The sequence below is a fragment of the Bubalus bubalis genome, chromosome 19, assembly GCF_019923935.1.
Source record: "Bubalus bubalis isolate 160015118507 breed Murrah chromosome 19, NDDB_SH_1, whole genome shotgun sequence".
Taxonomy (NCBI): domain Eukaryota; kingdom Metazoa; phylum Chordata; class Mammalia; order Artiodactyla; family Bovidae; genus Bubalus; species Bubalus bubalis.
In genome coordinates, this window is record NC_059175.1 from 34,929,387 (window position 1) to 34,944,974 (window position 15,588).

Sequence of the window (15,588 nt, forward strand, 5' to 3'; positions counted from 1 at the left end):
CTTTAAAGTAATTGTCACAGTTCTTCATATGATGAATATGTTCTGCCAGTTCCATTACCACGAGTCTGAACCATGCAATTTTGCTCTTGTTTACATTCCTGTGTCTTGTTCAGTCATTCGTGAATACGAGCACGCATTCATTCTGCAAATACTTGCCGAACACCTACCACGAGCACCGAACTCTGCTTTTTAAGTCTTAGCTTTGTGATTTAATTCTACACCTCCAGAGGTTTGTAAGCAAAACCATTAACTTAAATCATGTGAAATTGTCTCTATTCGGTCATATTTTACCAAAAACAAAACCCAGGAATTTCATATGGCCAAACTTAATATGTAGCCTTATGAATTGTGTAAGATAAGTCAACCTACATAATAAGCTAATCAACAGAGCTGATTGTACACTTTTATTCATTAGATAGCATGGTGCTTAAGATCTGAGAGTTTTTGAAAAGGTCTGACAATCCTTAAATAAAAAGAAAGAGGAGAAGAAGGAAAAGGAGAAGCAGAAGGAGAAGAAAAAGAAGAGAGCTCAAACTACAAGAGAAAAATGCAAACTCAAAATTGATAAATTTGTAATTGTCAATAATTAAATGTCAATTTAATTATTAAAATGCTAATTTATAATTAATAAATTCAATTAAATGTCAATTCTCATGCCTTCACTAATTTTTATTCTTTTTATTAATAAACTTTTCACACTTTTGTAAACAAATTTTAGTTTTCCTCAACAGAAATTCTCAAGAATGTACATGATTGTTGAGAGATCACAATACAAATAATTTCAAAAGCAAATTTTTTCACTGCTTCATTTATTGTTTTATTGGAGAATAATCAACACAATGTTGTGTTCATTTCTGCCATACATCAACATGAATCAGCCATTGATATACATATGCCTCTTCCCCCTTGAACCTCCCTCCCAGCCCTCTAGGTTGTCACACAGCACCAAATTGAGCTCCCTGCATTATATAGCAAATTCCCACTATCTATTTTCCATATGGTAATGTCTGTGTTTCAATGCTACTCTCTCAATTTGTCCACCCTCTCCTTCCCCCACTTTGTCCAAAATCTGTTCTCTATGTGTGTCTCTCTATTGCTACTCTGCAAATAGTTTCGTCAGTACTATTTTCCTACATCCCATATATATGCATTAATATAAGATATTTGTCTTTCTCTTTTTGACTTACTTCACTCTGTATAACAGGCTCTAGATTCACCCACCTCACTAGAACTGACTCAAATTCATTCTTTTCTATGGCTGAGTAATATTCCATTGTATATGTTTACAACTTCTTTGTCCATTTGTCTCTCAGGGGACATCTAGGTTGTTTCCATGTCCTGGCTATTGTAAATAGTGCTGCAATGAACACTGCAGTACATGTGTCTTTTAGTATTGTGGTTTTCTCAAGGTATATGCCCAGTAGTGGGATTGCTGGGTCCTATGGTAGTTTAATTCCTAGTTTTTAAAGAAATCTCTGCACTGTTCTCCACAGTGGCTGTATCATTTTCATTCCCACCAACAGTTCGAGAGGGTTTTCTTTTCTCCACACCCTCTCCAGAATTTATTGTCTGTGGATTTTTTTGATGATGGCCATTCTCACCAGTGTGAAGTGATACCTCATTGCATTTCTCTAATAATAAGCTGTGCTGAGCATCTTGTCATGTGTTCATTGGCCATCTGTATGCCTTCTTTGGATGTTTGTTTAGGTTTTCTGTCCGTTTTTTGATTGAGTTGTTTGGGTTTTTGATATTGAACTGCATGAGCTGTTTGTGTATTTTGGAGATTAATACTTTGTCAGTGGCTTTATTTGCAATCAATTTCTCCCATTCTGAGAGTTGTCTTTTAATCTCAATTATGGTTTCTTTTGCTATGCAAAAGCTTTTAAATTTAATTAGGTCCCATTTGTTTATTTTCATTTTTATTTCCATTACTTGTAGGAGGCAAGTCATAGAGGATCTTGCTGTGATTTATGTCAAAGAGGTTCTGCCTATGTTTTCCTCCAAGATTTTTATATTTTCTGGTCTTATATATAGGTCTTTAATCCATTTTGAGTTCATTTTTATGTATGGTGTTAGGAAGTGTTTTAATTTCTTTCTTTTACATGTAGAAGTCCAGTTTTCCCAGAACAACTTATTGAAGAGGCTGTCCTTTCTCCATTATGTATTCTTGCATCTTTTGTCAAAGATTAGGTGCCCACAGGGGCATGGGTTTTTCTCTGGGCTTTCTATCTTATTCCATTGGTCTATATTTTTGCTTTGTGTCAGTACCATACTGTCTTAATGACTGTAGCTTTGTAGTTAACCTGAAGACAGGAAGATTGATTCCTCCAGCTCCATTTTTCTCTCTCAGGACTTTTTTTTTTTCCTATTTGGGGATCTTTAGTGTATCCACACAAATTGTGATTTTTTTAAATTCTAGTTCTGTGAAAAATGCCATTGGTAACTTGATAGGGATTGCACTGAATCTGTAGATTATTTGAGTAGTATAGTCATTTTCACAATATTAATTTTTCTAATCCAAGAACATGGTATATCTCTCCATCTGATTATGTTGTCTTTGATTTCATTCATCAGTGTCATAGTTTTGTGTATACATGTCTTTTGTCTTCTTAGGTAGGTTTATTCCTAGCTATTTTATTCTTTTAGTTGCAATGATGAATTGAATTGATTTCTTAATTTCTCTGATTTCTTATTGTTACTGTACAGGAATGCAAGGGATTTCTATGTATTGATTTTGTATCCTGAAACATTACTAAATTCACTGATAAGCTCTAGTAATTTTTTGATAGCATCTTTAGAATTTTCTATGTATAGTATCATGTTGTCTGCAAACAGTGAGAATTTTACTTCATTATCAATCTGAATTCCTTCTATTTCTTTTTCTTCTTTGATTGCCATCGTTAGGACTTCCAAAACTATGTTGAATAATAGTGGCAAGAGTGAGCACCCTCGTCTTTTTCCTGATCTCAGAGGAAATGCTTTCAGTTTTTCACCATTGAGAAAATGTTTGTTGTGGGTTTGTTATATATGCCCTTTATTATGTTGAGGTAGGTTCCTTCTATGCCTATTTTCTGAAGAGTTTTCTTTTTTTATAAATGGGTGTTGAATTTTGTTGAGAGCTTTTTCTGAATCTATTGAGATTTTCATATGATTTTTATCTTTTAGTTTGTTAATATGAAGTATCACACCATTTGTGATTGATTTGCAAATATTGAAAAGTCCTTGCATCCCTGGGATAAGCTCAGCTTGAACATGGTGTATGATCCTTTTAATGTGTTGTTGGATTCTGTTTGATAGAATTTTGTGGAGGATTTTTGCATTTATTTTCATCAGCGATATTGGCCTATAATTTTCTTTTTTGTGTGTGATGTCTTTAGCTTTGGTATCAGGGTGATGGTGGCCTTGTAGAACGAATTTGGAAGGGTTCCTGCATCTGCAATTTTTTTGAAAGTATTTGAGAAGAACAGTCATTGTCTCTTCTCTAAAGATTCTTTGATAGAATTCTATCAAAAATTATTTGATATAATTCACCTGTGAAGCCCTGGGCTTTTGTTTTGGGGGAGCCTTTTTTCTATCACAGTTTTGATTTCAGTGATTGTGATTGGTCTGTTCAAAATTTCTATTTCTTCCTGATTCAGTCTTGGAAGGTTGAACTTTTCTAGGAATCTGTCCATTTCTTTCAGGTTGTCCATTTTATTGGCATATAGTTGCTCATAATAGTCTCTTATTTTGTATTTCTTTATTGTCTATTGAAACTTCTCCTTTTGCATTTCTAATTTTGTTTGAGTCTTTTCTTTTTTCTTCTTCATGAGTCTGGCTAATGGTTTGTCAATTTTTTTTTATCTTCTCAGAGAACCAGCTTTTAGATTTATTGATCATTACTATTGTTTCTTTCATTTCTTTTTCATTTATTTCTGATCTGATTTTTATGATTTCTTTCCTTCTACTGACTTTGGGGCTTTTTTGTTCTTTTTTCAGTTGATTTAGGTGTAAGTTTAGATTGTCTTTCCAATGTCTTTATTGTATCTGGAGATAGGATTGTATTACTATAAACTTCCCTCTTAGAACTGCATCCAATATGTTTTCAGTCATCATGCTTCATTGTCATTTATTCTAGGTATTTTTCATCTCCTCTTTGATTTCTTCAGTAACCTGCTGGTTATTTAGGAGTATATTATTTAATCTCCATGTGTTTGTGTTTTTTACAGTTTTTTTTTCCTATAATTGATATCTAGTCTCATAACATTATGGTCAGAAAAGATGCTTGATATGATTTCAGTTTTCTTAAGTTTACTGAGGCTTGATTTGTGACCCAAGATGTGATCTATCATGGAGAATATTCCATGTGAACCTGAGAAAAAAAGTGTATTCTTCTGCATTTGGATGTACTATCCTGAAGATATCAACTGGTCCATCTAAGGCAATGTGTCATTTAAGGCTTGTGTTCCCTTATTAATTTCCTGTCCTGATGCTCTGTCCATTGGTGTTAGTGGAGTGTTAAAGTTCCTACTATTATTGTGTTACTGTCAATTTCCCCTTCTATGTCTGGAAGTGTTTGCCCTATGTATTGAGGTGCCCCAATGTACATAAATATTTACAATTGTTGTGTCTTCCTCTTGGATGAGGCTTCCCTGGTGGTTCAGTGGTAAAGAATCCACCTGCAATGCAGGGGACACAGGAGATACAGGTTCAATCCCTGGGTCAGGAAGATGCCCTGAAATAGGAAATAGCAACCCATTTCGGTATTCCTGCTCGGAAAATCCCATGGACAGAGGATCCTGGCAGGCTACAGTCTGTGGGATCGCAGAGTCAGACACATGTAAGCATGCATATGGCACAAATTGGTTCTACTCACCTCTTTCAATTTTCCCTCTTATTTCTGCTAGTGTTCACCTTATTTGTTGAGGTGCCTCTATGTTGGGTGCATAAATATTTACAATTGTCATGTCTTCTTGTATTGATCCCTTGACTACTATGTAGTGTCCTTCCTTATCTCTTGTAAGTCTCTATTTTTAAGGTCTATTTTGTCTGACATGAGAATTGCTTCTCCAACTTTCTTTTGATTTCTATTTGCATGGAATTTCTTTTCCCATCTTCTCAGTTTCAGTATGTGTATGTCTCTAGATATGAAGTGGGTCTCTTGTAGATAGCATAAATATAGGTCTTATTTTTGTATCCATTCAGCCAGTCTCTGTCTTTTGGTTAGAGCGTTTAACCCATTTACATTAAAAACAATTACTCACATGTATGTTCATATTGGCCTTTTCTTAATTATTTTGGATTTGTTTTTGTTAGTCTTTTCCTTCTCTTATGTTTCCTACTTAAAGAAATTCCTTTAGCATTTGTTCTAAAGCTGATTTGATGGTGCTGAATTCTGTTAACTTTTACTTGTCTGTAAAGCTTTTGATTCTTCCATCAATTTTGAATGAGATCGTTGCTGAGTGGTAGATTTTTGGTTTGTTGTTGTTATTGTTCAGTCACTAAGTCATGTCTGACTCTTTGTCACTCCCTGCAGCACATCCTGCCGCTCCTTTCTGGCCTGTAGAGTTTCTGCTGAAAGATCAGCTGTTAAGCTTATGGGGTTTCCCTTGAATGTTACTTGCTGCTTTCCTCTTGCTGCTTTTAATATTTTTTCTTTGTGTTTAATTTTTGTTAGTTTGATTAATATGTGTCTTGGTTTGTTTCTCCTTGGTTTTATTCTGATGGGACTCTCTGAGCTTCTTGGACTTGATTGACTACTTTCCCATGTTAGGAAAGTTTTCAACTATAATCTCTTCAAATATTTTCTCAGACCCTATCTTTTTCTCTCCTTCTGAGCCCCGTATAATTCTCATGTTGGTGCACTTAATGTTATCCTAGAGGTGTCTGAAACTATCCTCAATATTTTAAATTCATTTTTCTTTATTCTGTTCTTCAGCAGTTATTTTCATCATTCTATCTTCCAGCTCACTTATCCATTCCTCTGCCTCAGTTATTCTGCTCTTGATTCCATCCACAGTATTTTTAATTTCAGTCATTGTGCTGTTCATCACTGTTTGCTTTTTTCTTTATTTCTTCTTGGTCCTTGTTAAATGTGTTAAGTATTCTTGCATTTTCTCCATTCTGTTTTCAAGATTTTGGATCTTTACTATTATTACTTTGCGTTCTTTCTCAGATGGTTTGCCTATTTCATTTATTGATCTTGTGGATTTTTACCTTGTTCCTTCACTTGCACAATACTTCTGTGTCTTTCCATTTTCTTAACTTACTGTCTTTGAAGTCTCTTTCCCCAGGCTATAGGGTCATAGTTCCCTTTGTTTTTGGTCTCTGCCCTCAGTGAGTGAGGTTGGTCCAGTGGCTTAAGAAGGCTTCATGTTGGGAGGGACTTGTGTCTGCGTTCTGGTGGGAGGAGGTGAGTTTATCCCCCTCTGATGGGCAGGGTTGTGTGAGGTGGTGTGTTTTGGGATATCTGTTGATGATTGATTCAGTTTGTGTTCTTATATTGCTTGTTGTTTGGGTGAGGCATCTTGAGATGGGTGCTGCCAGCAATTGGGGTGGTGCCAGGTCTTGGATCAGAGAAGGCAATGGCACCCCACTCCAGTACTCTTGCCTGGAAAATCCCATGGATGGAGGAGCCTGGAAGGCTGCAGTCTATGGGGTTGCTGAGGGTCGGATACAACTGAGCACCTTCACTTTCACTTTTCACTTTCATGCATTGGAGAAGGAAATGGCAACCCACTCCAGTGTTCTTGCCTGGAGAATCCCAGGGACGGGGGAGCCTGGTGGGCTGCCGTCTATGGGGTCACACAGAGTCGGACATGACTGAAGTGACTCAGCAGCAGCAGCAGCAGCAGCATGTCTTGGATACAGATAAAAGTCTTTGTGGGAGTTCTCATTGATTAATACTCCTGAGGTCAGTATTTCTTCAGAAGCCTCGTGTCCTGAATTCAATGCTCCCATCCCAGAATCTCAAGCCCAACCTCTGATCAGAGAATGAAGACCCAACAAGCCATTTGTTATGGCAATAAAGGGTATTAAAACAAACAAAAAACTAATAAACAAACAAAATAACAAGAAACAAAAAACAAACCCCAGACAAATGGTAAAAGCAAATTCAGACAAATAACAACAAAAACAAAGGAACACACACACACACACAAACAAAACCAAAACAGACCAAAGAAAACAAAAGTACAAGAGAGTGACCCAGTGAACAAAGGAAACCAAAAATATCAAACAATTAAAAACGAACTAAAACAGAAGAAAAGGCTAGAGCAGAATGCCAGGTAAGGAATAAAGCAAAGGAAAGAAAAGAAACAAACATGGTGAAGAAAAGAAGAGTGGAAAAGCAAAGTTAAATAAAAATATATTTTAAAAGATTTATATATGTTTTTATATATATATAATAACAAGGAAAAAACAGGAACAAAATAAAAAGAAACATAAAAATGCAGAACTGTAGAAAGCCAAAGTTGAAGTAGAAATATAAAAGGAAAATAAAAAGTGTGCTTAAAAAAAAAAACACACACAAGAAAAAGCTCTCAAATGCACAAATAGAGATAACAGTAATAAATCAGCAATCGCAGCAACAGAGAAAAAAATCCAGAACTACAGGACAAATCAAAATATAAGAATACTAATAACTGTCTTTTCTGTGTTCCATAAAAGGACAGTCCATGTCCTTTTCCCAGCTGTGAGCCATAGCGCACTACCGTCTATCTAGGAAGCCCTCCAATATGGTGTTGGAGGTCTGGTCTTTGAACCTGCTGTGGGACTAATTAGCTCAAACTAATCTGACCCTACTCCTGCGTGTTCTAGCCTCCAGTGTCCACAGCTGCCAGAGCGAGGGTACTTTCTTCTCTGGGAATGCTCATTATCCTTATATATATGACATAGACACAGAGTCTGCCTAGGTGATTGTGTGGATTTAATCTTCAGCTTGTACAGCTGGTGGAAAGGTTTTCAAACCTCTTCCTTAGCCATTCTATCCCTGGATCTCAATCGTGGGGGTGCTTCCTTCATGGATCATATAGTAACGAATCTGTCTGCAATGCAGGAGACTCAGGTTTAATCCCTGGGTTATCAAAGTCCCTGGAGAAGAGAATGGCAACCCACAGTAGTATTCTAACTTGGAAAATTCCATGGAAAGAGGAGGCTGGAGGGCTACAGTCCATGGGGTTACAAAGACTCAGACCAACTGGGCAACTAACACTTTTACTTTCCCTTTCTATATGTGGGTCATGCACAGAAGTTTGCTCCTGAGGCTGCCCTGGAGGACTTGGGTCTGCTCCAGTGAGGACCGTTTGTGAAGGTGGCGTGGCTGCTTGTATAGTGGGGATCCCAGTGGCACCAAGTGCTCAGGGAGGCGAGCAACCACAGGCACAGGAGATCTGCTATAAGGATTCTTTTCTAGCCTCTGGCAGCTCTGCCCCAGTGAAGACCTAGCGTGGAGGTGGTGCCACTGCTTGTATTGCAGGGATCCCAGTAGCTCTAGGTGTATCGGGAAGCCATCAGTAACAAGTGCAGAAGATAGAGCACTGTTAGAATTCTCTTCTAGTCTCTGGTAGGCGGTGTTTAAAGGGCCTCCCTGACTGGTCCTTCTCTATTGCTCAGCACAGGAGGCACTCAAAAGGCACCCTGGCTGGGGTCCTTTACTATTGCTCAGCATGTTAGGCGTTCAAAGGGCCACCCTTGCTGAGGTCTTTTTCTATTGGTCGCTAGTGTGTGGGGAGAGAGAGGTGACCATGATGGCTCCACCCCTTGCGATGACTCAACACCCTGCCTCCATAGCTGCCCAGCATTCCTCCAAAGGCACTCCCCACCACGGACTTCCTCGCTCCCATCCCCTCTGGTCATCTTCCCACAGTCAACAGCTGTCCTTGCCTTGGGATTGCTCTCCAATCCCCATGCTCCTGCTCTCAGCCACGGTGCATTTCAGTGGACTTGCCTCCCTGTTCAGGGTACGTAGGACCACAGCATGAATTGTTTCTGTGATTCTCAATCCATTCAGACGGTCACAGATCAGCTGCTTCACTCTCTAACAGCCTCAAATGCTTCCCTTTCTGTCCCAACTGATTGACCTGCATGCAAGTGTCTCTCCTGCTTCAGCTCACCCACCCTCCAGGTACAGATCAGGTGCCACTCACTCTTCTGCTCCCCCACCCCCACTTCCTTCCTTCATCCTACCAAGTTTTGCATGAAACTGTATTTTCCTTTCTGATGGTCAGGGACTCCTGCCAGTACTCAGCTGGTTCTCTGTGAGATCCTCCGCATCTGAAGATATATTCCTGACATCTTTGTGGAGAGACATGTACTCAGTTTCTACCTACTCCTCTGCCATCTTGTCTCCCCTCAAAAGAAAAATTTAAGAAGCAATTTTCAAGTGTTTTTTTTCCTAGCAAAGAAAAAACCTGTTGGATATGACATGTATTTTAATATTAGGTAGGACACAGAGATGGTATTCTAAAAATAACAATGTCCAACCCTTTAGAGTATAAAATACCATTGACACTCAAGAGAGTACCTATTTCCTTCCCCCAGAAGTCTGAGTCAATCAGAAAGAATTAGGATGTTCAATGCATAGAAATACTACACTCTGTTCCTAGACAAGCCACTGTTGAAAGAATTTCTAATGTAGAGCCTTTGAATCAAGGAAGAGTTACCATACTAACTACTGAGAATTCCTTGCATCCTTGTGAATTATAAATGTCAAACAAGAAAAGAGCTGAGCCTTGATGAGATCCCTGAGGGTCAGCATAATCATTTATCAGAGTCCCTTTACTGGAAATGGGGGGAACAGTATAGGTTGACTGACTGTTGTCAATGAGACTCTCCAACTTCCTGCAGAGGTGGCGTTTCTGGTAGAGCATTTCCAGCAGGGTGCACCATTGAGACACCAGAAACTGCCCAACAGCAATCAGCACAGAGGATGAATCACCAGAAACTGGGGGAGAGGAAGACCTCTGGAGGCTAAGGCTTACATGGTTCGCCTTGGATTGAGGTTTCCTAAGAAGGGAAGTCCTCACTTTTCCTGCCAGACTGAGCACAGTATAACCGGCCCTCTGAGAGGCCACCCTATAAATTCAAAGAGAAGGATGTGGGGGGAGGGGAATAGTCCTCTGACACTCAGGCTTTACATTCAGTTCATTTTACTGAGCTCCAGCCATTACCAAAGGACCTGGGGAAGTTGGATGGACATTCATGTTTCCTTGCCTAATGGGCAAGAAAGCTTCAGAGAATCACTACGTTTTTATTGTTTTCCTTTTTCATACTTAAAACTTAGGTTGCTTATTTGCTCTACTTATGACACAAGAGACATATGCCTGTATCACTGCCAAGAGATATATCTTGCTTTACATCATTATCTCCCCAAGGCCTTTTGAGTGTGTATTTGATTGTAAACACAGCAAAATACTGCATCCAAAGCCCCACAAGAGCAGCTCCTGAGTTAGTGTCTCAATATTTATGAAAAACTGTCCCAAATGGTGAATAAAGACTAGACTCAGCTTAAGTTTAGTTTAAAAGAAAATAAAACTTTTTGTCTCTCTGTCTCTGTTTGTGGATGTGTGTCTCTCTCATACACAAACACACACAAGTAATTTATAGAACAACCGTCTATCCTTCTGTTCACCAGTCCCCCTCCCAGCCCCTCCACCCTCACCTCATGTTCAGTTCAGTTCAGTCGCTCAGTCGTGTCAGACTCCTTGTGACCCCATGAATCGCAGCACGCCAGGCCTCCCTGTCCATCACCATCTCCCAGAGTTCACTCAAACCCACGTCCATCGAGTCAGTGATGCCATCTAGCCATCTCATCCTCTGTCGTCCCCTTCTCCTCCTGCCCCCAATCCCTCCCAGCATCAGAGTCTTTTCCAATGAGTCAACTCTTCGCATGAGGTGGCCAAAGTACTGGAGTTTCATTACCATCTACTATACTGAGAGCAGTGAAACGGTTCAAGAGAATGGAATGGTGTGGCTTTTTAATAGATAAGTTACTGAACCCTTAAACCCCAAGACACACCCAGGGATAATAATATCTCCTTCATAGAATTGTTAGGTTGATTCATTGAGATAATGCATATAAAGACGTTGGCACCAAAGAACAATAAGTGGTTGCTGTTGTTATGTTATCATGCAAGGTTATTGATATAAATCTTTTCAAATTTGACTCTAATGTATGTGACATTAGGCAGCCAAGAGGATTAAACCTGAAAATGGAGGATAACAATATATGGCAGAGTGGCTTAGTACTCTCCTTTATCTAATTGGTGGATTCAGTGATTTTTTTTTTGTTTTAAGGGAGGCTTTTTTGTGTGTGTGAGGCAAAATATACATTATACAAGATTTACCATTTGATCGATTTTTGACAATACAGTTTAGTGGCATTAAGTACATTCATATTGTGCAACCATCACCACTATTCATCTGCAGGTATTTTTCATCATCCCAAACTGAAACTCTCATTAAACAGTAACTTTCCATTCCCTGCCACCCCAACCATGGTAGCCACTATTTTATTTTCTATCTGTGACTTTGACTTTGTTTTAAAATAATAGCCATCCTAGTACAGTATGAAGTGGTATCTCATTGTGGTTTCAATTTACACATCCCTAATTAATTATTAATGATGTTGAGCATCTCTTTGTGCGGTTATTGATCTTTAGTATATTTTCCTTGGAGAAATTTCTGTTTAAGTCCTTTGCCTGTTTGCTGTTATGATCGCTGTTGAGTTGTATGAGTTCTTTATATACCCTGGAAAGTAATTCCTTATCAGATATATGATTTGCAAGAAGTTTTTAAAGTTGAAGTCTAAGTCACCTACTTTTCCTTTTGTTGCCTGTGCTTTTGGTGTCATTGAATCCAAAGTCAATGTCACATGAAGCTTTCCCCTATGTTTTCTTCTGAGAGTCTTATACTTATGTTTAGGTCTTTGCTTCATTTTGAGTTAATTTTTGTATATGGTATAAGGGAAGGTTCTAATCTCATTCTTTTGCAATGTGAATATCCCAGTATCATTTGTTGATCAATGATCTTTTTTAACCATGTGCTAGCCTACTAAAGTCAATCTGCTTGGAAAGGACAAGAGAAAAGAGGATCAGGATGACACTGAATCATTTCACAGATTGTGTTCTAATATGTTTGTCTTCATAGCTATATTATAGATATTCCTACATCCTCCATATAGCATTATGAAGTAGTAGTATTTTGTTCCAAAAAGTACTATAGAATTGAAAATAGAAATATTACTATCCTTCTGACCAAAAAGAAAATTGTCACTAGTTTAACTCAGGTATGGCCAATTTTGAATTAAGTCATAAATAATTTTGTATTTAGGAAGATTTCTTGTCTGACAAATCTTGATTTGAGCAATAGGGTGCAAAAAAGACTAAGGTTGAATAATCTTTCAAATGGAGAGAATAGAGTAATTTTAAAGTTAAAAAAAGGAGAAAAGAAAGAAACTCAAGGAAAAAAAGTATAAACTGGAGATGCTATTAAATCAACTATTATATAAATATATATAATATATATTTTTGTGTACACACATATAATATATATATGTGTGTACCCTCTTAGAATATATTTCAAATATAAATTTGAATAAATTCTAAGACTGTACACACACAAAAAAGCTGTATGGCTTCATCATTATTTATCCCATACTAAAATGGAAATATTTCTGTTTTAAAATTGAACAGGGAGGATGCGAGGGAGGCTCAAAAGGGAGGGAATAAATGTATACTTATGGTTGATTCATGTTGTTATATGGCAGAAATCAACACAATATTGTAAAGCAATTATCCTCCAATTAAAAATAAATTTAAAAAGTTAAACAACAGACTAAGAAAATGAGAATATTCACACCTGCAGTTAATCGACAGTGGGACAGGATAACAACTCTAGAATGGGATAGTGATTCATTTTCCCCTGTGTCATCATCTCTGAGTCTATTCATTCCCGAAGCCCATCAACTTATTTTCCAAATCTTTCTGGCTTCACTTTTCTGTTGGGAAAGAAAATGGGAACAAATGAATGAATGGGGAAGGACGAAAAGGAAAACAGATCTATTTTCATGTAGGACCTTTTCTTTCTTTTATTCATCAAACTGCAATAGTCATTAACACATTTTCAAAGGTAATGATCAACCCAATGAAGGTGTATATTTTGATGGTGCCAGTTAAATGTTTTCTTAGAGACCCAGTGAGATAAAAGGATTACAAAACTCAGCAGAATCCTACAGAGCTGTGTATTTGTTAGTCGCTTAGTTGTGTCCAACTCTTTGTGACCCCACGGACTGTAGCTCACCAGACTCCTCTGTCCATGGAATTCTCCTGGCAAGAACCCTAGAGTGGGTTGCCATTTTCTTTTCCAGGGGCTCTTCCGGACCCAGGGATCAAACCCGGGTGTCTCACATGGCAGGCAGATTCTTTACCATCTGAGCCACCAAGGAAGCCCCTGCAAAACTTTAGGAGTTCCCAAATCTCAAGAGAGGGTAAGATACAAATTATATACAAAATAGGAAAGTTGTAAGTAAATTAATATATAACATAGAATTCTTCCAGGGGCTTCCCAGGTGGCACTAGTGGTAAAGAACCCACCTGCCAATGAAGGAGAGCTAAGAGGTGCAAGTTCAACCCTGGGTTGGGAAGTTCCCCTGGAGGAGGGCATGGCAACACACTCTAGAATTCTAGTCTGGAGAATCCCATGGACAGAGAAGCCTGGCAGGACAGGAAGCCTGGTGTGCTGCAGTCCATGGGGTCACACAGAGTCAGACACGACTGAAGCAACTTAGCACGCTATATGACTTTCTTGACACAAGAGAAGTCATTTTCTGCCTTAACCATTTTGTGCTCTAAGCTTGGCCACAATGTTTGTCCTTGAACAGGTCTCAGTAATTAATGATCTTAAAGGAACAAAAGAATGCAGTTCAGTGGGAGTCTTTCACTGGGAGTGGTAAAGATTAGCCTGAAGCCCTCAACCACCAGATCATCTAAGAGGGACTCTTGAGAGTTCCTTAGATAGCAAGGAGATCAAACAAGTCAATCCCAAATAAAATCAACCCTGAATATTCATTGGAAGGACTGATGCTGAAGCTCCAATACTTTGTCCAACTGATGCGGAGTCAACTCATCGGTAAAGACTCTGATGCTGGGAAAGATTCAAGGCAGGAGAAGAGGGGGATGACAGAGGATGAGATAGTTGGATGGCATCACCGATTCAATGGACATGCGTTTGAACAAACTCCAAGAGATTGTGAAGGACAGGGAAGCCTGGCGTGCTGCAGTCCTTGGGGTTGCAAAGAGTTGGACATGACTGAGCGACTGAACAACAAGAGATGATGATGTTGACCTTTGATGACTCTCGTGACTTCAGCCAACTAAAGCTTAGACTGTTAACTGTCCAAGCCGCTTCATGAATATGTATAAACCCTTAACTTAAAACTTCCCCAATGTTGTGTTCCAGCTGATACTGCTTTGGGAAAGATCCCTAGTGTTCTCCTTGTTGCAAGTAAAAAATCCTTCTTTCTCCTATACTTTGGCTTGGTGTGTCTTTTGGCTCGACACTTACCAAGAGGCAAACCCAGTTTTCAGGTAATGATCCTATTGAAATATGGGATTTCTCTTTCTATTGAAAGAGAAATTGATTTTTCACTGGTGTAACAAGTTATTTCTTCCCAGTGCATGGATATTCTGAAAGGGTTAAGGCCTCCTTTCATCAAAAATAGAAAGTATAAGAGTGGAAAAAAAAATTTTGTTTTTCAAAACGAAAAGTGAAAGAGAAATAAGCCAAATCAAGGAGCTACCCATTTCCTCCTGCACAATTTTTTAAAGCGTGCCTGTTCTTATCCTGCTTTTTTCCTGTTACTTTTCATTTGGCTACTCCATATCTCCACACACAGGGAGACTAGAACTTCCTTGAATTTCTATGAATCTATTTTGTGAGTTTGAGTTGTTCTTTCCTGGCAAGGTTCAAATGCATGTTGATAAAAGGAGACAAGTTTACAAAGTAATGAATTTTCAGCTGACCAGTTCCCTAATTTGGAAACTTAAGGGATCACTGAACATTTCTGTGCTTTCATTTCATCATCGAAAAGCATCAATATAGTAATTATCTCCTAGCATTTGAAGATAATTTAGCCAAGAGTTCTCCTACAGCTTCCCAGAAATGATGGGCTTCAAGGAAGGCTGTGCACATGCATAATTAGTGTGCAAACTATATACTGCTTTTATCAGATTCTGAAAGGAACCCATAAGCCAAAAAAAGCTTTAAAAAGAGTAAAAGCTACTCTATGCTCTTAGGGTGACAGAAGGAAGTACAAAAATTAATTCACACTGGAGGAATTTCAGATCTGGTTAGGGAGCCAAACTTGATGCAGCCAATACAATGGGAGCACCATAAAAGGCAAACATATCAAAGAGCTTCATTTCCAGGTTCACTCTGCAGGAGTCCAGGAAAAGGGGGAGATGAATGAGCCAGCAGCAGAGAAAGCTTCCTGGAAGAGGTGAGACTCAACATCCTCTTGTTCTCCTATCTCAGGGGTCTTGTCCAGTCCTGTGAATGTTGAGCAGTAAAGTAGATGATCATTTGTTTCTTTTCTAAAATGTTAGCCATTCA

General features: G+C 38.5%; 1 long non-coding RNA gene across 2 annotated transcripts in view; it reads right to left on the reverse strand.

Moving 5' to 3' along the window:
• Positions 1-12,784: 12,784 nt before the first annotated feature.
• Positions 12,785-15,588, reverse strand: part of LOC102396391 — a 61,275-nt gene continuing 58,471 nt past the window's right edge. The window contains exon 4 of one of the 2 annotated variants that reach the window (XR_006546662.2): positions 12,785-12,976. This is a non-coding gene — a long non-coding RNA (uncharacterized LOC102396391). Of the gene's footprint in view, positions 12,977-15,280; positions 15,526-15,588 lie in introns of those variants that run through there. The other variant, XR_003104961.3, reaches the window with a different exon arrangement.